Below are 20,414 nucleotides of genomic sequence, written 5' to 3'. Positions count from 1 at the left end.
GCAGGTCTTTCTGTGACCTGATCTTGGAAGTAACATCCCATCACTTTTGCCATCCTCTCTTCATTAGAAGCAAGCCACCAGGTCCAGCCCACACTCAAGGGGCACAGATCACACAGGCATGATGAGGGCCACTGGGGGCCCCAGAGGCTCCTATCACACAAGGGGCACAGATCACACAGGCATGATGAGGGCCACTGGGGGCCCCAGAGGCTCCTATCACACATAGTGTTCTCATTTTTATGAGTTGTTACGAGGAAAGGACAAGAGATTCGTTGCATACCCGCTTTAACAAATCAAAAGCTTTTGCAAAAAGAAAGCGGCATCAGTATTTTAATTTGGAATTACTGATTGCCTCTGCTTCCAAAGAAGGTTTGAAGTGGCATCCACATTCACCTACTTTGCATGTGTGAGTCCTCCTGTTTAGAGAACACTCCATCTCAGCCCTGTTCACCTGAGAACTGCTAAATAATCTCCTGCAAATGCACTTAAATATGGCTTCATGGATATGTTACGTGGTTCAGATACTATGTGTGTGAGTTGCTCAGTAGAGGCTGATTCTTTGTGACTCCATGGACTATGACCTGCCAGGCTCTTCTGTCCATGGGATTCTCCAGGCAAGAATACTGGAGCAGGTTGCCATTTCCTTCTCTAGGGGATCTTCCTGACCCAGGGATCAAACTCAGGTCTCCTGCATTGGCATGTGGGTTCTTTACCATCTGCCCACCAGAGAAGCAACTAGACTTTCTAATATGAATTGGTTGTAGGACAATGTCCAACCTGGACTACAGTTGCTTTTTCTAGTTGTCCCATAGTTAGTTGATGTGTTCACTAATTACTAAATGTGTCTTTCCATAGGAACAGGAGGGAATGACTTTGGGCAGGAAGACATAAATAATAAAGGTCAATACTTGTTAGTCCTTTTTTGAAGACTAGATCTTCAGTGATGTGTAAAGAATTATAGAAAACTTTCCAGTTGCCTTTCTAGGAATGGAGAAGCATTTTAAAATGTTTTATCAAATGGGGCAGAGGATTACTTGGACCCCAAATATTGGGAGACTTTAAAATTGCAGATTTCTGGCCCTTGCCTTAGACTTACTGAATCAGAATCTCTGGGTCAATCCCAGAAATGTGTGTCTTGACAAAGTGATTCTGATGTAAAGTTTGATAGACCTGGGTCTACAGGAACCCTGGAAAACTTATGAGGGACAGCATCCATACGGGTGTTCTTATTTGCTTTATTTGGCTATGGTTTGTGATTATAACTCTTCTAAGATAGCAGTCATTGTAAAATGCACCATTATATTATGCATTATTAAGAAAGGAAACTCTTCAGATTAAAATTTTAAGGATCCATAAACATCCATTCCATCTGAGATGTTAAAATATGAGAAAACTTCAGAACTGAAGCAACATGACAAAATGCTTTTCTTCTGTGACCTAAGCAGGTCTATAAGATAGCAACTCTATAACCCACTCCAGTACTCTTGCCTGGAAAATCCCATGGAGGGAGGAGCCTGGTAGGCTACAGTCCATGGCGTCGCAAAGAGTCGAACATGACTGAGTGACTAAACTTTGTGCTATATTCCATTTCCTAGAAATCTATTTTTTTTTATTCATGTGCTCATCTATCCAACCATTCATTCATTATTTCACATATAGCTACCAAAGGCCTACTGTGTGCCAGACCCTATGCATGGCGGTTGGGATATAGTGGTAATGAGATGCCTCGTGGGGCTTGCACCCTAGGACGTAAGACAGAAACTGAACACGCACACAAATAAATATATACCTGCTAATTAGGATAAGTGCAATGAAGGAGAAAGAGGAATTGTCACCTAGATGGATAGACAGAGAAGGTCAAAGTAATTGGTGAATGTCTGAGTATACACCCCTCTGTGGGGCTGATGGGGGTTAATGAGCAATTGTTTCTGAAGAAGCAGGAAGGGATGGCAGATGTGGGGTGTTTGCATTTGCTGGGCTCACAACCGAGACTTCTCCAGGAATACACTTGGGCTGTGCATTGTGTGTGTTTTCCTGCCCACAGCCCTACACAGACACAAGTATGCACAACAGTTTACTCTCCTTAGCATCCAGTTGACTGACATCTGCGAAGGCCAACTGCTGACGGTTTAAATGTAATTGAGGGTGGCTGATGAAATGGTCAGAAAGAAACAGTGAGGGGAAGGGGAAGAGCCTTAACTCCTCTGCAAACAGCCTTTCAGAACCGGCCACAGTGCTGTGCCTGGTCTCCCCTCTCTCAGCATGCTCTGGGCCTGAATTCCCTGTTTACTTCTCAGCTTACTGCCGCGGTTTGTCTTATTCTGAACTTCACTTAATACCCTGAATCATCAATGTCATTCTGAGATGGATTCTTTACAATCCTTAATGTGACAAACTGGATTGATCCCCTGCCCACTACCTGCCAGCTCACTGCAATTTCTCCTTAAATCTCTTCCTCTCCCTCCCTTTTACATCCTACAATGCGTGTGTTGAAGGAGAGGCATTGTCCGACAAGCATCCAACAATTACACTGTGCTTAGGCAAGATGGTACGGTGTTGAGTCCACCCTCGCCCTCATTTTCCTTTTCATGCTAATTTGACACGATGGAATCCTAAAGCCTTGTCAGCGCCCTGCTTGTACTTCAATCTTTATTTTGTGAGAATTTTTGAATCAATCTAGGTGTCATCTGGCAGCCTAAAACAAATGATATTGTAAAATTGTTTATTGCCAAGCAGGAATTTGAATACCACCTCCCCTCCCCACCTCCCCAAATCCCTCACATAGAAGGAAAGCAGATCAGTTGTCTCTGGGAGATTTAAAATGAAAGGTACTTTTCATCTTAAAAATGGAATTCAGGATGCTGTTTAACTAAGTGCACGGTGCATTCAGTATTCACAGGGTAAAACATAAGAGAAATAGCATGGATTTTTAAAAAGATATTATTTTCTGCTGCATGCTGCTTCTATCAAACCACCTGAGAGGTGATTTGAGAAGGGCATTTTAGAATAAAGACATTGTTCTGACAGCAAATACAAATGAAATAAAATTGGCCTAAGGCTTTGATGCCGGAACCCACATGGAGAGCTGGGACACAGCAGCACTCTGGCTGAATGCACTGGAGAAACAGAACCAGCATAATTTGTGGTAGTGTGTGAAGCAAAGATGAAAGAGGAAATTTAAAAAATAAAACAAAGTACATACATGCAGATTAAAACAGACTTTTCCAGTTGCATTCATTCCTTGATTGTAAGAAGTTATCCATAAATTCCATAAATTTAACAAGGATACAGAAGTTCGGCTATAATCTCTTTGTTCCTAGTGTCAAGGGAAGATATGTGAGTCAAGAGGAATAATCTGTGTTCCTCTAATTTTTGAGAACGTCAAGAGAAGAGAGAGTAGAATCTCTTTTGGGGGTGGGGGGTATGAATGAGATTCTGGCTTCTGGCTCAAGCATGTGACATACCTAGAAACAAACCTGAAGCACCTTGGCTTACAGAGACTTTAAGTGATTTTAGTCACCTGTGAGCTTTGCCCTCAGAGTGAGGAAAGTACTTAAAGTGGCATTTAGCAGTCAGTTAGGTATAAACTCGGAGAAGGCAATGGCACCCCACTCCAGTACTCTTGCCTGGAAAATCCCATGGACGGAGGAGCCTGGTAGGCTGCAGTCCATGGGGTCGCTAAGAGTCGGACACGACTGAGCGACTTCACTTTCACTTTTCACTTTTATGCACTGGAGAAGGAAATGGCAACCCACTCCAGTGTTCTTGCCTGGAGAATCCCAGGGACGGGGGAGCCTGGTGGGCTGCCATCTATGGGGTCGCACAGAGTCGGACACAACTGAAGCGACTAAGCAGCAGCAGCAGCAGTAGGTATAAACTGAAGCTTCCCTGGTTTCTCACCTGTAACGTAGGAGATGCGACTTTGATCCCTGGGTCAGGAAAATCCCCTGGAGGAGGGCATGGCAACCTACTCCAGTTTTCTTGCTGGGAAAAATTCATGGACAGAGGAGCCTGGTGGGCTAGAGTCCATGGGGTCTCAGAGTCGGACTCAACTGAAGCAAATGAGCACGCACTCTCATAGGTATAAATTAAGTAACAAAGGAACCAAAGGAACAAGAACACAGGAGCAAAGCTATCTCAGACTTCCCAAGTGAACCTACATCCATGAGTTGTTTCTGATGCACAGATGTGCAAGAGGCTTAAGAAAGAGGAATCTAGTCACTTAACAGACTTGAAGGCAGTCTCCTACACAATCTTTTTTTTTAGACCAATCACAGAGTATCACAGAAAAGGTCTGTAGGAAAGATTTTGTGTGGCCTTACTGTTTTACTAGTGAAGGATGTATTTTCCATCCAGAGGTGGTATTGCCAGATGAGGCATGTAGAAAGAAAACAAGGGTGCCTATAGACTGCTAGCTGTTTTGCTCTCGTTTGAAAAGCTAAAACAACACTGCCTGATTTTAGAAAAGACACATCTTGAAGTCTTTTGCTGCTCATTAAATCTCTAAACAAAACAAACCAAGGCAATGCAAAAGCTCAAATTAAAAGCACATTTTAATCTCATTCCTTAAATAATTAAATTTGTAATTATTTTTCTTCTTAATAAATGACTTAACCCGCAAGGGAGGTCACTTCAGGTGTGTCTAGCATTGGTAATAATGTGGAAATAATACAGCATTCAAAGACTAGCTCTAATACTTACAATGTTGGGCAAGATACTTAAATTTTTGAGTGTTAGGGGTTCTTCATACATAAAAAAGGGATGAATATCTATTTTCAGGGTTACCATAAAGATTAAATATGTCCAATTGCTTAGCATAGCGCTTGACACATATGGGTTACAATAATTTCCCTTCTAAGGATTAATATTTAGAAAATTTCATTTATCACAGAAGATCTAAAGTAGGAAAAGTAAAAAATTCCAGCTAAGTCCTTTAAATCCATATTTTCCCTCAATTGTGAAAGTAACACATATTCTTATAAAGAATTAAAATACAAAATATTAAAAAAAGATTATTGTCATAATCTTACCACTCAATATTTGTCTGTTAACAATTTACTGCATTTATGATAGTCTTTTAAAGATATTTTTACATTAGATATTATATATACATATGATTAAAGTGGGAGAGGATTTTTCCTAAAATGAGCCAAATGAGAGTAAAATATTTACAATACTATATTCTATTTTTCTTTCTCAGAATATAGTGCCATTAGCATTCCTTATATTAGGAAAAAACCTTTGGCATGTGTAATTTTTACTGGTTGTATATTCCATTTATGTACATGTGTATCACAGACATGATATTTTCAATGTTTTGTTATAGAAATTCACATTGAGATAAATATATTTATATTTTTAAAAACTTAAATAATTTCCAGATATTTTCCACAAGGGAATTTCAGGATAAATAAATATGATCATTTTTAGGAGTTTTGGAACATTGACAAACTAATTTCCTATAAACTGGATCAATTTATATACCATCAGGAATGTGAGAATCTCAATTTCCCCTTAACTTTATTGAATAGTAGTATTCAAAAATTTTTGCAAAAGTGAAGAAAGGTATTTTGCCCTATTAATTAGCATTTCTTTATTATTGTGTTTGAATGCTTTGCTCTTCCGAATTGTCTGTTCACACCCTGTGCCATTTGACTATTGGGACCCCCAGATTTTCCCATCCATTTAAGTGTACTTTCTCTATAGAGAAGTTGAACACTTGGTCACACTTGCTGCTGATAATTCTCTACCTTATCTCTTACCTTGTTTTATACGTATGGAATTTGCTTTAAGTTTTTAAAGTTGCATTTATTCTTTTCTCATGAATGTCTCTTTTTTCTTAAGGTTAACCCTCTAAGAGAAGGTCTTGGGGTTATTATTTGATTTTCTTTTAAAAATTGTGCTGACCCAAGGGTTTCTATGCTGTACCAAAAAGTCCATTCTTTCTCTCTTCTTTTTTTTTTTTTTGATGCCAGTTAAAGGAACTAAAGGGCAGAGAATGGGAGAAAAGATCACAAAGAGGAACTTCAAACATGGTAGAACAGATTTGTAAGTTTTTTTTTCTAAATCCAAATGCAAATAAAATTCCATTGTGTGGTTTCAAGGGTTGGAGAGAATAGGATGAGCTGCTGACAACAAAACGGAAGGTTAAAACCAGCAGGCTTGACAGATGAGGAGCTGTTCGAGACATCAAGAGACAGTATAGAAAGTGGCAGAATCTACCCAGACTTAGCTACTTGAAAACACATTTCCCGTTTGCGTTTGTCTGAGCCTGCCTGTGACATATCGAACTGAATCTGGCCCCAGGAATCAGCGAACAGCTAAAGGGAAATGAGTAATTTCCCCATGGGAAAGCATCTCCAAGAATGGGATTCTTCCTCAGCTCACAGGAACACAGAATGAAAAGTCTTTCTCAGATTATGGTCCCAATTAAGATATCTCAACAGATTTTGTAGCAAATTCCGTAAACCCCAACAAACACAGTTGGCTACATGTACACATTTCAATAAGCAAGACATTTTTCTGTTTGAAAGTTTCTCTATTTTCAAGTTTTCTTTTCAAACATTAGTTCTAGTGAAAGAGAAATAAAACCAGAAACCCTATACTTTTCAGTTTTACCAAATGATAATCAAATGCAGTCATGGATTTGGCATGCAAATGAGCAAAGGAAATTACACAGACATCATACCTGGCTGCCAGGTGCTTACAGTACAAGGGACCAAATGGACACCAGTGCTTCTGAGTTGTTTAAAACTCAGAAAGAGGAAAATGGCGCTCGGTGTTGAAGTGAGAAAGGAAAATAATAAAAATCCAAAGCACATTTTTCTAAATGAGCTGATGTACACTGTATTTTATGATTCAAATACACAGGTGGGATGATAATTTGTCAGCTTGTCCTAAGTTGATTGTCTTCATGATTTTGACTTTTGACCTCATCCTTTGGTGGTGGTCATGAGGGGTTGTGGATTTCCTGAATCCTTTTGAAATCTGATTTTAGAATGGAATGAGTGCATTTAATGAAGCTCTGCCAACCTTTGGTAACAAAGGTTTCTATAAATTGCCTCTGAAAAGAAACTACAACTATTACTAGTCTCTAAAGATTAAGATCCACAAGACATAAAGTCTAAACAGAACAGTTTCACATTCTGAACTTTTTCCTACATGCTTTCAACTCTTTGTGTCAAATGTGAAATATCAGCAGTGTACAAAGAGACTAGGGGGTGAAAAATGCCTTTGCTTTCAGGAAAGCTTGCTGTTTTTCCTTTTTATTCCTGTCCATTTGGGAGCAGATATTAGCCCTTCTTGTTCTGCAGCTTTTATTTGAGGGGGAAAATACAAATAGAAGCCAAGAGTATATTTTAAAAATTGAAGAGCATCAAGACATCACAGCCTGAGTTGGCCATAAAGATTTACAATTACATTTCCATCACAAAGACCCTGGCCCATCATCTTTGGCCATGACCATTTATGTTTTGATTTCTATTTCTTTGGCGGGACAACACCCCAATTAGACAGATGAGCATTCAGTTTGGATTTTGGAGCCCATCCTTGCTGGCCTAGGTTACTCCAGGGCTCCAATGGCTATTCTCCCCCATTTGTGCCTTGATGGTTATAATCCTGCTATCCACCAATTCTTAGCATATAGGAAAACTGTGACAGTTAATATACTAGTGGTCATTCGACCTTGATTATGCCTGAATTCTTCTACTGCCTGAGCCACCAGGGAGACCTGTTTCCCTGAATTCTCTAGGTTCTTGCCTCTGAGCCTTTTTCACTCCATGCTGTGTAAATTGAGTGGCGGTGACCTGGGGACGAAGAGGAAAAGGTAGCGAATTCATTTTTCTCTCCCGAAGACTGGTAACTGGGTCAGACTGTCTATTGTAACCTCCTGGTAGCAAACTGTGTTCTCTTAAAAAATATCACACCAAGTCATCACTGGAGAATTATTATTATAAAAGCTGAGTTGTTACAGCAGATTCTAACTTCCATGGAAAAAGAACCGTTTTCATTCAGAACTCATATATTACTAACACAATGTACAGTTCACCCTTTCACAATTATATACGATGTAATAGGTAAGTTCACCGTTCATCTTCAGGAAAGGAGATATAAAAGGAGAAACCACCCGATTTCTGCTCGCAAAGAGTGATACCCACTGTCACAGGGCTTTTTTCCCCTGCATTTCACACCATTCCAAGAAGAGGGAAAAAGCGAGTCTGTGGACACATTTTCCTTTCATTAGGATAAGAGCCGCATTTCATTACTTTAAAAATCCTCGTTCATTTAAGCAACACTAAATGCTTCCTGGTCTGGATATATAAAATTATTGGATGGCCACTTCTGGCCATCCGTCTGAGACCCTGGTGTGCCACAGTCGATTTTTGAGAACTGCTCTGCCACTTAATGTGACAAACATCCAGCCTTGCAGTTTAAGAGATCTTTGAGAAAGGCCATCCCCACATGAAATGAATTTAACAGCAGCAATTTGTCATTTTGCCCTTCCTTTGCTGGGGGAAAAAAAAATGCTGGTGATTTCTTTTGACTTAAACTGGGCATTCAAAAAGCTGTTTTTATTAATGAATCATATTAAGCCACTAGAGAAAGGCTCCCTGACTCTGTTTAAATAACAGGCTATGATTCCTCTCCCCTCAAGCTCCCCCCCACCCCCATTTGGCTCCGCTGCTATTAATTGAGGAGTTTCTTTGTTTCTTTCCTAATGAAGCTAACAGAACACATCTGTCAGGTGCTCGTATTCTTTGCCTGTCTATAGTATGTAATAGACCAGCTGGAGGCTATAATGCTACACAATACCCCTGGCCGTTACAGCAACTATTTATTCCTGGGCTTTTCCTCCGAAAGGGATTTGAAAAAAAAAAGTCTGAAATTTGGGCCTAATTGCTATTTACCCAGCGATAGACACCTGTTCTAGCTGAGACATTGGCTCATGAATCCTACACCTGAGACCTTCGGGAGAGTAGAGGGGGAAATTTCAAGCAGCTGCCAGTCCATTTAGATATAGAGAGCTTTAACTTACAGGGTTTGTGTGTTTATACGTATAGGCATATATTTAAAAATACTGTATGTTTAGTATGCACACCCATAACCAGAGGGTATATATTAAAAGCCATGTACTATTATTTCACGGTCAATTGCTTATCTGAAGGCTATACACATACTGGCATACAGCTACGACTGTGACTGCTTTAAAAATAGTGCACTGAAGCTGAATTCAATATCAATAACAGACATGTGTCCTTCAGAAGTCCACTCCAGGCCTTGGGGAAAAATAGCTTCTTAGGATGAATCAGAGGAAAAAGTTTAATCAAACATAACTCTTCTTGGAGAGATTCAACTTTGTCTTAGCCATTCCCTTTGCCAAATAGCTATGACTTCTTTCTTTTGACATATTGCAATTGCTTTCGTTTTCTGTCTTGATCAGAGGAGCACAATGTCCTGTTTATTTTTTGAAATCAATAGATATTTATCCTACTTTTCATGGTTGGCCTTCATAATGCCCGCTAAAGCTAAAAGAGTCCATGACCATAATGACAACATTTATTTCCTTGGGACAAAAAAATACAAAACCTAAAAAGCTTAAAGGAGACTCCGTGTAATGTGTAATAATGTCATCTAATGTTTAGTTAGTAGTTTATCTTATTCAGGATTATTTTTAAAAGTATTAGAGCATAAAAAGAACCCCCTTGCACTTGTAAAAGAGTGAAAATGAGAGGAACAGTATCTGTATATATACATATATATGTGTGTGTTTACCCTGACTTCACACACTCTAATCCCACTGCCCTATTCGGGCTTGAGATGTTTATGTGAAGAGAGGAGATAAGAGGGACGTAGCACAAGCTCATTGGCAACAGAACAGAAATAAAACGTTACTGCTCTGCTATTTTATCTGGCCTCTAATCAGAGAACATTCCTGCTGCAGAGGGCTCGCAGGGTGGGGGAGGTGAGAGGATTAGGTGGGGAAGAAGGAGAAAGGAGAAGCAGGGATTTTTTTTTTTTTTTCCTTTTCTTGTCTTTGGTATTTGGTGTGACTTCTGAGCTTTTTGCTGCGGACTCTCATTGGTATTTCTAAAATAGCCTCCCCCTTACGTACTGTTTTGAGAAATTTGACCTTTCTGAACAGATCAAATAATGCTGCCAAATGACACCTAATTTGTTACCAAACTAGAAAATTATTTATTATTTCTCCCAAAGGGTATATGAGCTATATTAGATGAGAGTTCATGAAATGAAATTAAAAGGGTGAAAGTAGATTTAAATAAAATGTAGAAAGACAAGTCATAAATGAAATAAAAATTATCTGAGAGATATTGTTCACGTGCGTGCACACACACACACAAAATCATGCTGGCTAAGAAACTCCCCTTGGTCTCATCTGCAGCCAGAGATGACCGAAAAGTCAGAGCCTTCGGAGGTGGCTAGCAATGACGGGAGAGATGGACAGTACTCACATACAAATGAGTGCTTCGCCTCAGGGCTCACACGGTCGGATAGTGAGCTGATGCTGAGACAGAAATTCATTTCCCAAGAGAAAGGAGAGAAGTGCACGGGGAACTCAGGGTCACACCAGAATAGGTGATAATGAAATTAGAGTTAATGAAGGCTGGAAGAAACCAAGGCCAGATGGGTTGGTGAGACTGTCATCGGAGATGCAGGCTAAAACCAGACATGGTATCTCAGGACGAGAGACAACAATTGTTGAAGGCACACATCAGAAAAGTTCCGGGAAATATAAGAATCCTCCTCTCAACTCTGAGGCGGGCCATCCCTGTGTCTCCACGTGACAGCATTTTGAAAGTGCATGATGCTAGGAGGCAGATGGTGTGACTAAGGGGAAGATAGATAATGTTTCTGAGCCTCCGTTTCCTCTCGGGTAAGTGGGGATAATAATACTTACCTTCTTTTCGCTGGGAAGATTGAACGAGATAGTGTTTGTAGAATGGCTAACACAGGTGCACGTGGTTGGTGTCAATTATATGATAACATAATTATAATCCTGTATAAGTGATTAAGTCATTCTCACAAAAAAAATGCCAGTAAGGGCTTCCCTGGTGGCTCAGTAGTAAAGAATCTGCCAGCAATGCAGGAGACATGAGATGCGGGTTCAATCCCTGGGTCAGGAAGATCCCCTGGAGAAAGAAATGACAACCCACTCCAGTATTTCTGCCTAGGAAACCCCACAGACAGAGAAGCCTGCTGGGCTACAGTCCATGGGGGTCACAAAAGAGTTGGACACGACTTAGTGACTACACAACAAGAGCAATCACAGTTAGCCTGTCTGTGTGGTTGTCCACTTCTGGGAATCTTAATAGTGAACATGCCATATCAGAAAAGAGATATGAAGCCTAAATGTATCTTGCTGTTCTTAGTAGGTTTTCATATCTCAGTATATTATGAAAGATAAGGATCTTGTCAGAAGGAATTGAGAAACTAAATGATGCAGAGAAAATACACGGAATTTGTTAAAATAGAGTGTTTATGTCATGTCAGGGATCACTGTTGGTCCTATATATTTTGAGCTTGATGGCAATATAGGTTAAAATTTTAGGAAGCCTTTCTTTCCCAGCACTCTGTTCATAACTCCACCTTATTAATTGTTGTGTGAGGCATTTAATGAACACATCCTTCTTTCTCTGGGCTAGGACTGATTTGCCTTAAAGTACATTCTCCTGGGGGTCTCCCAGGTGGCGCTAGTGGTAAAGAACTCACCTGTCAATGTAGGAGATGTAAGAGATGTGGGTTCGATCCCTGGGTTGGGAAGCTACCCTGGAGAAGGGCATGGCAACCCACTCCAGTATTCTTGCGTAGAGAATCCCATGGACAGAGGAGCCTGGTGGCCATCATCCATAGGGTTGCAAAGAGTTGGACGTGACTGACGCAACTTGGCACACATGCGTGCACATTCTCCTGGATCTCTACAAGCAGGGAGTAGGGTTGCATGCGGGACTACCTCTTGTGTTGGTACACAATCTTCTGGATACGCTTCTTACCTTCGGCTCTCCCCACGTGGAATCCGACTAGACACACCATCACCATACTCCCTCGGGGGCTAGGGTTCTGGCACATGGTCTGGGCTCTGCCCATCAGACTTCCACATGTAAGTGCACATGAAGACACTTCTGGCATCACTGAAGATGAACGTCTCGGCAAGCGTGGTGGCAAAGGTGTTCTGTTTCTTGGTGTCGGTGCTGGCAAAGTGTCTGGTACCCAGCTCTAAATGCCACAGTGCCAAGTGGTATTTACCAGGTGTTTCCATAGCGAAGAACCTGCGTGGCTGCACAGCTCTCTGGTCAGATCTCTGACCCTTTGGAAAATCCTGTGAGTTACCTAACACCCTTTAATAAAAGCCTTTTCTTTTCCCATTACCCAGAATGGATTTTGTGTGTTTGCTTGCTATTAAGAATCTTAACCATTGCACAGGTGTTACATGCTTTCTAATGCAATTAAGAGTAATGGAACAGTTTTTTAAGTAGTATTGCAGAGGCAGTACTTATCTCCCAAGCATCCATTTGTCCTTTTCTTGGCAAAACAGCTCTTTCTCTTGCCTTGCATATTGAGCGAGATAATTCAAGGAGTTGCTTGCTGCCTTATTTCAGCCACAAGAAGGGAGCCAGATCCAGGGTGAATATGATACAATGGAAAATGTAGCAAACAGCCAGAAAGAGATCATGTCCTTGACAATATCCTTGGGCTACCAGATCAACTCAACTCTGAAGTCCACCTAGATATGGACTTACTTGACATGGAAAGTCTCTTAACTTACTGAACTCTCTATCTCTTTTTTTTTTTTTTTAAAGCAGCAATGTGAAGGACAAGGGAAGCCTGGAATGCTGTAGTCCATGGGGTTGCAAAGAGTCAGACACTACTTAGCCACTGAACACGACAATGATGCTACTGACATGACTCACCAGTATTTTATAAACTATGAGGAAAGTAAAAAGGCTTCCAGTTAAACTGACACCATGTTTTTGTTATTTAGAATTTTTGTTTTGTACTTCTTGCAGCAGCTCTTTTATACATATTTAGATGTTCGTGTTTGTCATTTATGACTTCAGTGCTTAGATACTTGTAAAGGAAAATGTCAGGGAAATAAATTTGTCAAGTATTCTAACACTCCTTCACATTCTCTGTTTGGCCCTTCAGATCTGTTTGCTTTTTCCTGCCTGGCTCTGTGTCGTCTGTGGCTGACCCCTGTGGACTGGATCTTCCAAGCTTGGTGCCAACTGGATGCTGGTTGGTTCAGCCAATGAAAGGCACCATCTGGAGCCCAGAGGACACGAGGAAAGGGAGGCTGGGGCATTTCTTCCAGCTGTGCCAGTGTCTCTGTTAGTAGCTGTGACCCTCCAGGACTACATCTTCTCCAGTTCTCACTGAGTTTCCTATTAAGATTTCCTTCCCTTATTTCCTCTAGGGCTTGCTTTGTGGCTCAACTGGTAAAGAATCCACCTGCAGTGCAGGAGACCCAGGTTTGATTCCTGGGTCAGGAAGATCTGCTGGAGAAGGGATAGGCTACCCACTCCAGTATTCCTGGGCTTTCCTTGTGGCTCAGCTGGTAAAGAATCCACCTGCAATGAGGGAGACATGGGTTCGATCCCATTACCGTGGAGAAGGGAATGGCTACCCACTCCAGTACTCTGGCCTGGAGAATTTCATGGACTATATAGTCCATGGGGTCACGAAGAGTTGGACACGACTGAACAGCTTTCACTTTCCCTTATTTCCTCAGTCTTAGGAGTAGTAATGGCTTCTTGGTGGGACCACATTTATTTATTTATTTATTGGCCATAAATATCTACTTTTTTTTTAATTTAATTTTATTTTTAAACTTTACATAATTGTATTAGTTTTGCCAAATATCAAAATGAATCTGCCACCGGTATACATGTGTTCCCCATCCTGAACCCTCCTCCCTCCTCCCTTCCTATACCATCCCTCTGGGTCGTCCCAGTGCACTAGCCCCAAGCATCCAGCATCGTGCATTGAACCTGGACTGGCATCTCGTTTCATACATGACATTTCCATGTTTCAATGCCATTCTCCCAAATCTTCCCACCCTCTCCCTCTCCCACAGAGTCCATAAGACTGTTCTATACATCAGTGTCTCTTTTGCTGTCTCGTATACAGAGTTATTGTTACCATCTTTCTAAATTCCATATATATGCGTTAGTATACTGTATTTATGTTTTTCCTTCTGGCTTACTTCACTCTGTATAATAGGCTCCAGTTTCATCCACCTCATTAGAACTGATTCAAATGTATTCTTTTTAATGGCTGAGTAATACTCCATTGTGTATATGTACCACAGCTTTCTTATCCATTCATCTGCTGATGGGCATCTAGGTTGCTTCCATGTCCTGGCTATTATAAACAGTGCTGCGATGAACATTGGGGTACACGTGTCTCTTTCCCTTCTGGTTTCCTCAGTGTGTATGCCCAGCAGTGGGATTGCTGGATCATAAGGCAGTTCTATTTCCAGTTTTTTAAGGAATCTCCACACTGTTCTCCATAGTGGCTGTACTAGTTTGCATTCCCACCAACAGTGTAAGAGGGTTCCCTTTTCTCCACACCCTCTCCAGCATTTATTATTTGTAGACTTTTGGATCGCCATTCTGACTGGCGTGAAATGGTACCTCATAGTGGTTTTGATTTGCATTTCTCTGATAATGAGTGATGTTGAGCATCTTTTCATGTGTTTGTTAGCCACCTGTATGTCTTCTTTGGAGAAATGTCTATTTAGTTCTTTGGCCCATTTTTTGATTGGGTCATTTATTTTTCTGGAGTTGAGCTGTAGGAGTTGCTTGTATATTTTTGAGATTAGTTGTTTGTCGGTTGCTTCATTTGCTATTATTTTCTCCCATTATGAAGGCTGTCTTTTCACCTTGCTAATAGTTTCCTTTGATGTGCAGAAGCTTTTAAGGTTAATTAGGTCCCATTTGTTTATTTTTGCTTTTATTTCTAATATTCTGGGAGGTGGGTCATAGAGGATCCTGCTGTGATGTATGTCAGAGAGTGTTTTGCCTATGTTCTCCTCTAGGAGTTTTATAGTTTCTGGTCTTACATTGAGATCTTTAATCCATTTTGAGTTTATTTTTGTGTATGGTGTTAGAAAGTGTTCTAGTTTCATTCTTTTACAAGTGGTTGACCAGATTTCCCAGCACCACTTGTTAAAGAGATTGTCTTTAATCCATTGTATATTCTTGCCTCCTTTGTCAAAGATAAGGTGTCCATATGTGCGTGGATTTATCTCTGGGCTTTCTATTTTGTTCCATTGATCTATATTTCTGTCTTTGTGCCAGTACCATACTGTCTTGATAACTGTGGCTTTGTAGTAGAGCCTGAAGTCAGGTAGGTTGATTCCTCCAGTTCCATTCTTCTTTCTCAAGATCACTTTGGCTATTCGAGGTTTTTTGTATTTCCATACAAATTGTGAAGTTATTTGTTCTAGCTCTGTGAAGAATACTGTTGGTAGCTTGATAGGGATTGCATTGAATCTATAAATTGCTTTGGGTAGTATACTCATTTTCACTATATTGATTCTTCCAATCCATGAACATGGTATATTTCTCCATCTATTAGTGTCCTCTTTGATTTCTTTCACCAGTGTTTTATAGTTTTCTATATATAGGTCTTTAGTTTCCTTAGGTAGATATATTCCTAAGTATTTTATTCTTTCCATTGCAATGGTGAATGGAATTGTTTCCTTAATTTCTCTTTCTGTTTTCTCATTATTAGTGTATAGGAATGCAAGGGATTTCTGTGTGTTGATTTTATATCCTGCAACTTTACTATAGTCATTGATTAGTTCTAGTAATTTTCTGGTGAGTCTTTAGGGTTTTCTATGTAGAGGATCATGTCATCTGCAAATAGTGAGAGTTTTACTTCTTCTTTTCCAATTTGGATTCCTTTTATTTCTTTTTCTGCTCTGATTGCTGTGGCCAAAACTTCCAAAACTATGTTGAATAGTAATGGTGAAAGTGGGCACCCTTGTCTTGTTCCTGACTTTAGAGGAAATGCTTTCAATTTTTCACCATTGAGGATAAGGTTTGCTGTGGGTTTGTCATATATAGCTTTTATTATGTTGAGGTATGTTCCTTCTATTCCTGCTTTCTGGAGAGTTTTTATCATAAATGGGTGTTGAATTTTGTCAAAGGCTTTCTCTGCATCTATTGAGATAATCATATGGTTTTTATTTTTCAATTTGTTAATGTGGTGTATTACATTGATTGATTTATGGATATTGAAGAATCCTTGCATCCCTGGGATAAAGCCCACTTGGTCATGGTGTATGATCTTTTAATGTGTTGTTGGATTCTGATTGCTAGAATTTTTTAAGGATTTTTGCATCTATGTTCATCAGTGATATTGGCCTGTAGTTTTCTTTTTTTGTGGATCTTTGTCAGGTTTTGGTATTAGGGTGATGGTGGCCTCATAGAATGAGTTTGGAAGTTTACCTTCCTCTGCAATTTTCTGGAAGAGTTTGAGCAGGATAGGTGTTAGCTCTTCTCTAAATTTTTGGTAGAATTCAGCTGTGAAGCCGTCTGGACCTGGGCTTTTGTTTGCTGGAAGATTTTTGATTACAGTTTCAATTTCCGTGCTTGTGATGGGTCTGTTAAGATTTTCTATTTCTTCCTGGGGACCACATTTTTTTTAAGTAGTCCTTTCATCAAAGTCTTTTTTATTTGACTCACCGATAGGGAAATCTGATTCCTGACAGTTCTCCGAATGGCACAGAATCCGGTCTATTCCAAATCTTTTTCTTTCATGCTTTCTCCCATTACTTTCATTCCCTGTACCATTAAGAATGTTGATGATGCAGCATTTATCGGAGGAGTGGTCATTCTTTACTATAGTAATATCATCAAGATTTAACTTGAAGAGGCAGTCACATTCCTCTTAAGTACCTAATTCTGCTGCCCATGTGCCTGTGTGCTCAGTCGTGACTGGCTCCTTGGGACCCCATGGGCTATAGCCTGCCAGGCTCCTCTGTCTATGGGGATTCTCCAGGCAAGAATACTGGAGTGGGTTGTTATGCCCGCCTCCAGGGGATCTTCCCGACTCAGGGATCGAACCCACATCTCTTAAAAGTCTCCTGCATTGGCAGGCAAGTTCTTTATCACTAGCACCAAAGCCAGGCAAAAACTTCTAATCATTAGAAAGAAGACATTTACATGCTCTACATAAAAGTAGTTGTTTTAGTTGCTCAGTCGTGTCTGACTATCTTGCAAACCCACGGACTGTAGCCTGTCAGGCTTCTCTGTCCGTGGGATTTTCCAGGCAAGAAGACTGGAGTGGGTTGCCATGCTCTTCTCCAGGGCATCTTCCTGACAGGAGTGGAACCCGTACCTCCTGCAGTGCGGGCAGATTCTTTACTGCTGAACCACCAGGGAAGCACATGTTGTTGTCTACGTGTGTGCTCAGTCATGTCTGACTCTGTGCAACCCTATCGACTGTAGCCCCCCAGGCTCCTCTGTCCAGGGGATTCTCCAGGCAAAAATGTGCCAGTGGGCACATCCTCCAGGGGATCTTCCCAACCCAGGGACTGAACCTGCATCTCCTGCATTGGCAGGCAGGTTCTTTGCCATGAGTGCCACTGGGTGCCCATACGGCTGCTTTGCAATAGCAGATTTCTCTTATGCTCTCATGCACATCTGTGCCATCTCTCCCATGTCTGTAGCTCTCCTACTCAGGTTCAGGCCTGGCAAGTGTTCTCAAAATAGCCCTGCCTCCAGCCTGTCTATCCTCCTGCTCGTCTGTACACCACTGTCACCACTACTCCTCTGGCCAGTGCTACTCAGAGTGTTGTCCGGACATCATTCCTGGTCTGCTGACGATTAGTAGTCTGGATGAGAGAAGCACAGATACTGAAGCAAGTGTTTAGAACCCGACGAAGGGCGAACTGGTAGACCCTGTCCCCACTTTCAGCAAGTCTTACAGCCAAGAAACAGACATAGACTGTAATGGGGAAGAAGGAGGTGCTCTGGAGCATGCAGTGGGGCTCTGTCTCCGATTTGGAAGCACAGGGCAAGCTTGTGGAGGAGGGCCATGTCAAGCCTGGGTCCGAAGAGATGGTTCCTGTCGGTTGTGGGTGGAGGGCAACGTGTGGTCTCCTGGTAGAGAGGTTCGGTGGGTTCCAGGCTGGAGTGTGAGGCCGAGGAGATAGGTTGGAGTGGCAAGACAGGGCCCATCACGCCCTGTCGTGGACAGCTTTATGTGAGTAGTTAGCAATGGGAACACTCTGAAGGGTGCTATAGAGGGCAGTGACAAGTACGGACCACTCATTCCCAAAACTTGCTGATCAGATGTGTAGTTCAGAGAAGTGAGGAATCTGGATTTATGAACTGGGATACTGAGACTGATATATGTGCACTGCCATGTGTAAAACAGATAGCTAGTGGGAAGCTGCTCTGTGGCACAGCGAGCTCAACCCAGTGCTCTGTGATGACCTAGATGGGGCGGGATGGGGTGATGGGGAAAGGACGTTCAAGAGGAAGGGGGTAGATGTATACATATAGCTGATTCACTTCGTTGTTACAGCAGAGAGTAACACAACATTGTAAAGCAACTGTACCTCTAATAAGAATCAAAACAAAAGAGAAACTTGGGTAAGACTTGAAAATTAGGTTTAGTCACTATTAGAAATCCATATCAAAGAGGGTTTCAAGCAACAAACTCTAAATTATGGCTATATTAATAGAAAATTGAGTATAGTAATATAACAAAGTTTATGCTATGCTATGCTAAGTCACTTCAGTCGTGTCCAACTCTGTGCGACCCCATAGATGGCAGCCAACAGGCTCCCCCATCCCTGGGATTCTCCAGGCAAGAATACTGGAGTGGGTTGCCATTTCCTTCTCCAATGCATGAAAGTGAAAAGTGAAAGCGAAGTTGCTCAGTCGTGTCCAACTCTTAGCGACCCCATGGACTGCAGCCTACCAGGCTCCTCCATCTATGGGATTTTCCAGGCAAGAGTACTGGAGTGGGGTGCCATTGCCTTCTCTGTAACAAAGTTTAGGGAGCCAGTTAAAAGAGGTAAAGACTTCAGCACATTTACTGAGTCTATGAGTCACTGCATTAATCATGCAGTCATAACGTTGGTGGGCATAATGAGACATGTTTTGGTTTTCTTGTTTAAACTTGCAAACAACAAGGTGGGATTTTCGGTGTGTTGATTTGTTTAGTTTTGATCAGCCAGATTGTTTTTTTTTAATGAATTTATCTATTTGATGGCAGCAGGTTTTAGCTGTGACACAGGATCTTCAGTTGTCATTAAGGCATGTGCGATATTTAGCTGTGACATGTGAGATCCAGTTCACCAACTAGGGATCGAACCCAGGCTCCCTCCATTGGGGAGGGCAGAGTCTTAGCCATTGGACCACCAGGGAAGTTCCCCAGATAGTTTTTTTAACTCATTAAAATAGTTTCTTGACCTTAATTGCTTTAAAATTTTTAAGCCTTTTCTCTATTGTGGATCCATTAATTTGTAGGTGGGCAAACTACAAAAGAAAAGAGGTGGACTTCTAGATTTTGCCCTTTTTCTACCAAGTCTCATATGTCAGATGCTATGCAAGCTCTCCTTTGGAGCCCTGCATTAGTTTTCTCAGGCTGCTATAACAAATTATCAAAGCCTAAAGGCGTGAAACAATCCAAACATATGATGTTCTGGAGGTCAGAGGTCCAAAGTGGGTAGGTAGGGCTACTTTGCTTCTGAAGGTTCTAGGGGAGAAACCAGTACCTTGCCTTTTCCAGCTGCTAGATACTGCCTGCATTCCTTGGCTCCCATCTGCATAGCTCAGTACTCCAACCCTGGCCTCTGTGTTCACATCTTTTTCTGCCTTTCACCCTCTTGCGTTCCCTTTATAAAGATCTTCATGATTACATTGGGGCTGCCCAGATAATCCACAATTATCTTCCATCTCAAAGTCCTTAACTTAATCACACTGCCAGGCCCCTTTTGCCCTGTAAGATGAACATATTTACAGGTTCTTGGGAATAGGGCATGTGCATCTTTTGTGGGGGTTTCTCTGGTGGCTCAGTGGTACAGAATCTGCCTGCCAACGCAGGAGACACAGGTTCAATCCCTGGTCCGGGAAGAGCTCCCAGAGAAGGAAATGGCAACCCACTCTAGTATTCTTCCCTGGGAAATCCTATGGGCAGAGGAGCCTGCTGGGTTACAGTCTATGGGGTGCTAAAGAGTTGGATACGACTGAGTGACTAAACCACAGTCTTTGGTGGGGCAGAACACTATTCAGCTGAATAAACTAGAAATTTATTATTTTTGTTATTTAATGTTTGGAAATAAAGCAAAAAGTTAGGAGACATGTTCTTTTAATGTTAAAACTGAGGCTTTAAAAAACAGGTTCACCCCAACATTACTTTATCTAAGGTGTATATCTATG

This window comes from Bos mutus, chromosome 23, assembly GCF_027580195.1.
Source record: "Bos mutus isolate GX-2022 chromosome 23, NWIPB_WYAK_1.1, whole genome shotgun sequence".
In the NCBI taxonomy this organism is placed as follows: domain Eukaryota; kingdom Metazoa; phylum Chordata; class Mammalia; order Artiodactyla; family Bovidae; genus Bos; species Bos mutus.
The sequence above is the reverse complement of the archived record's forward strand: the minus strand, read 5'-3'. Positions refer to the sequence as shown.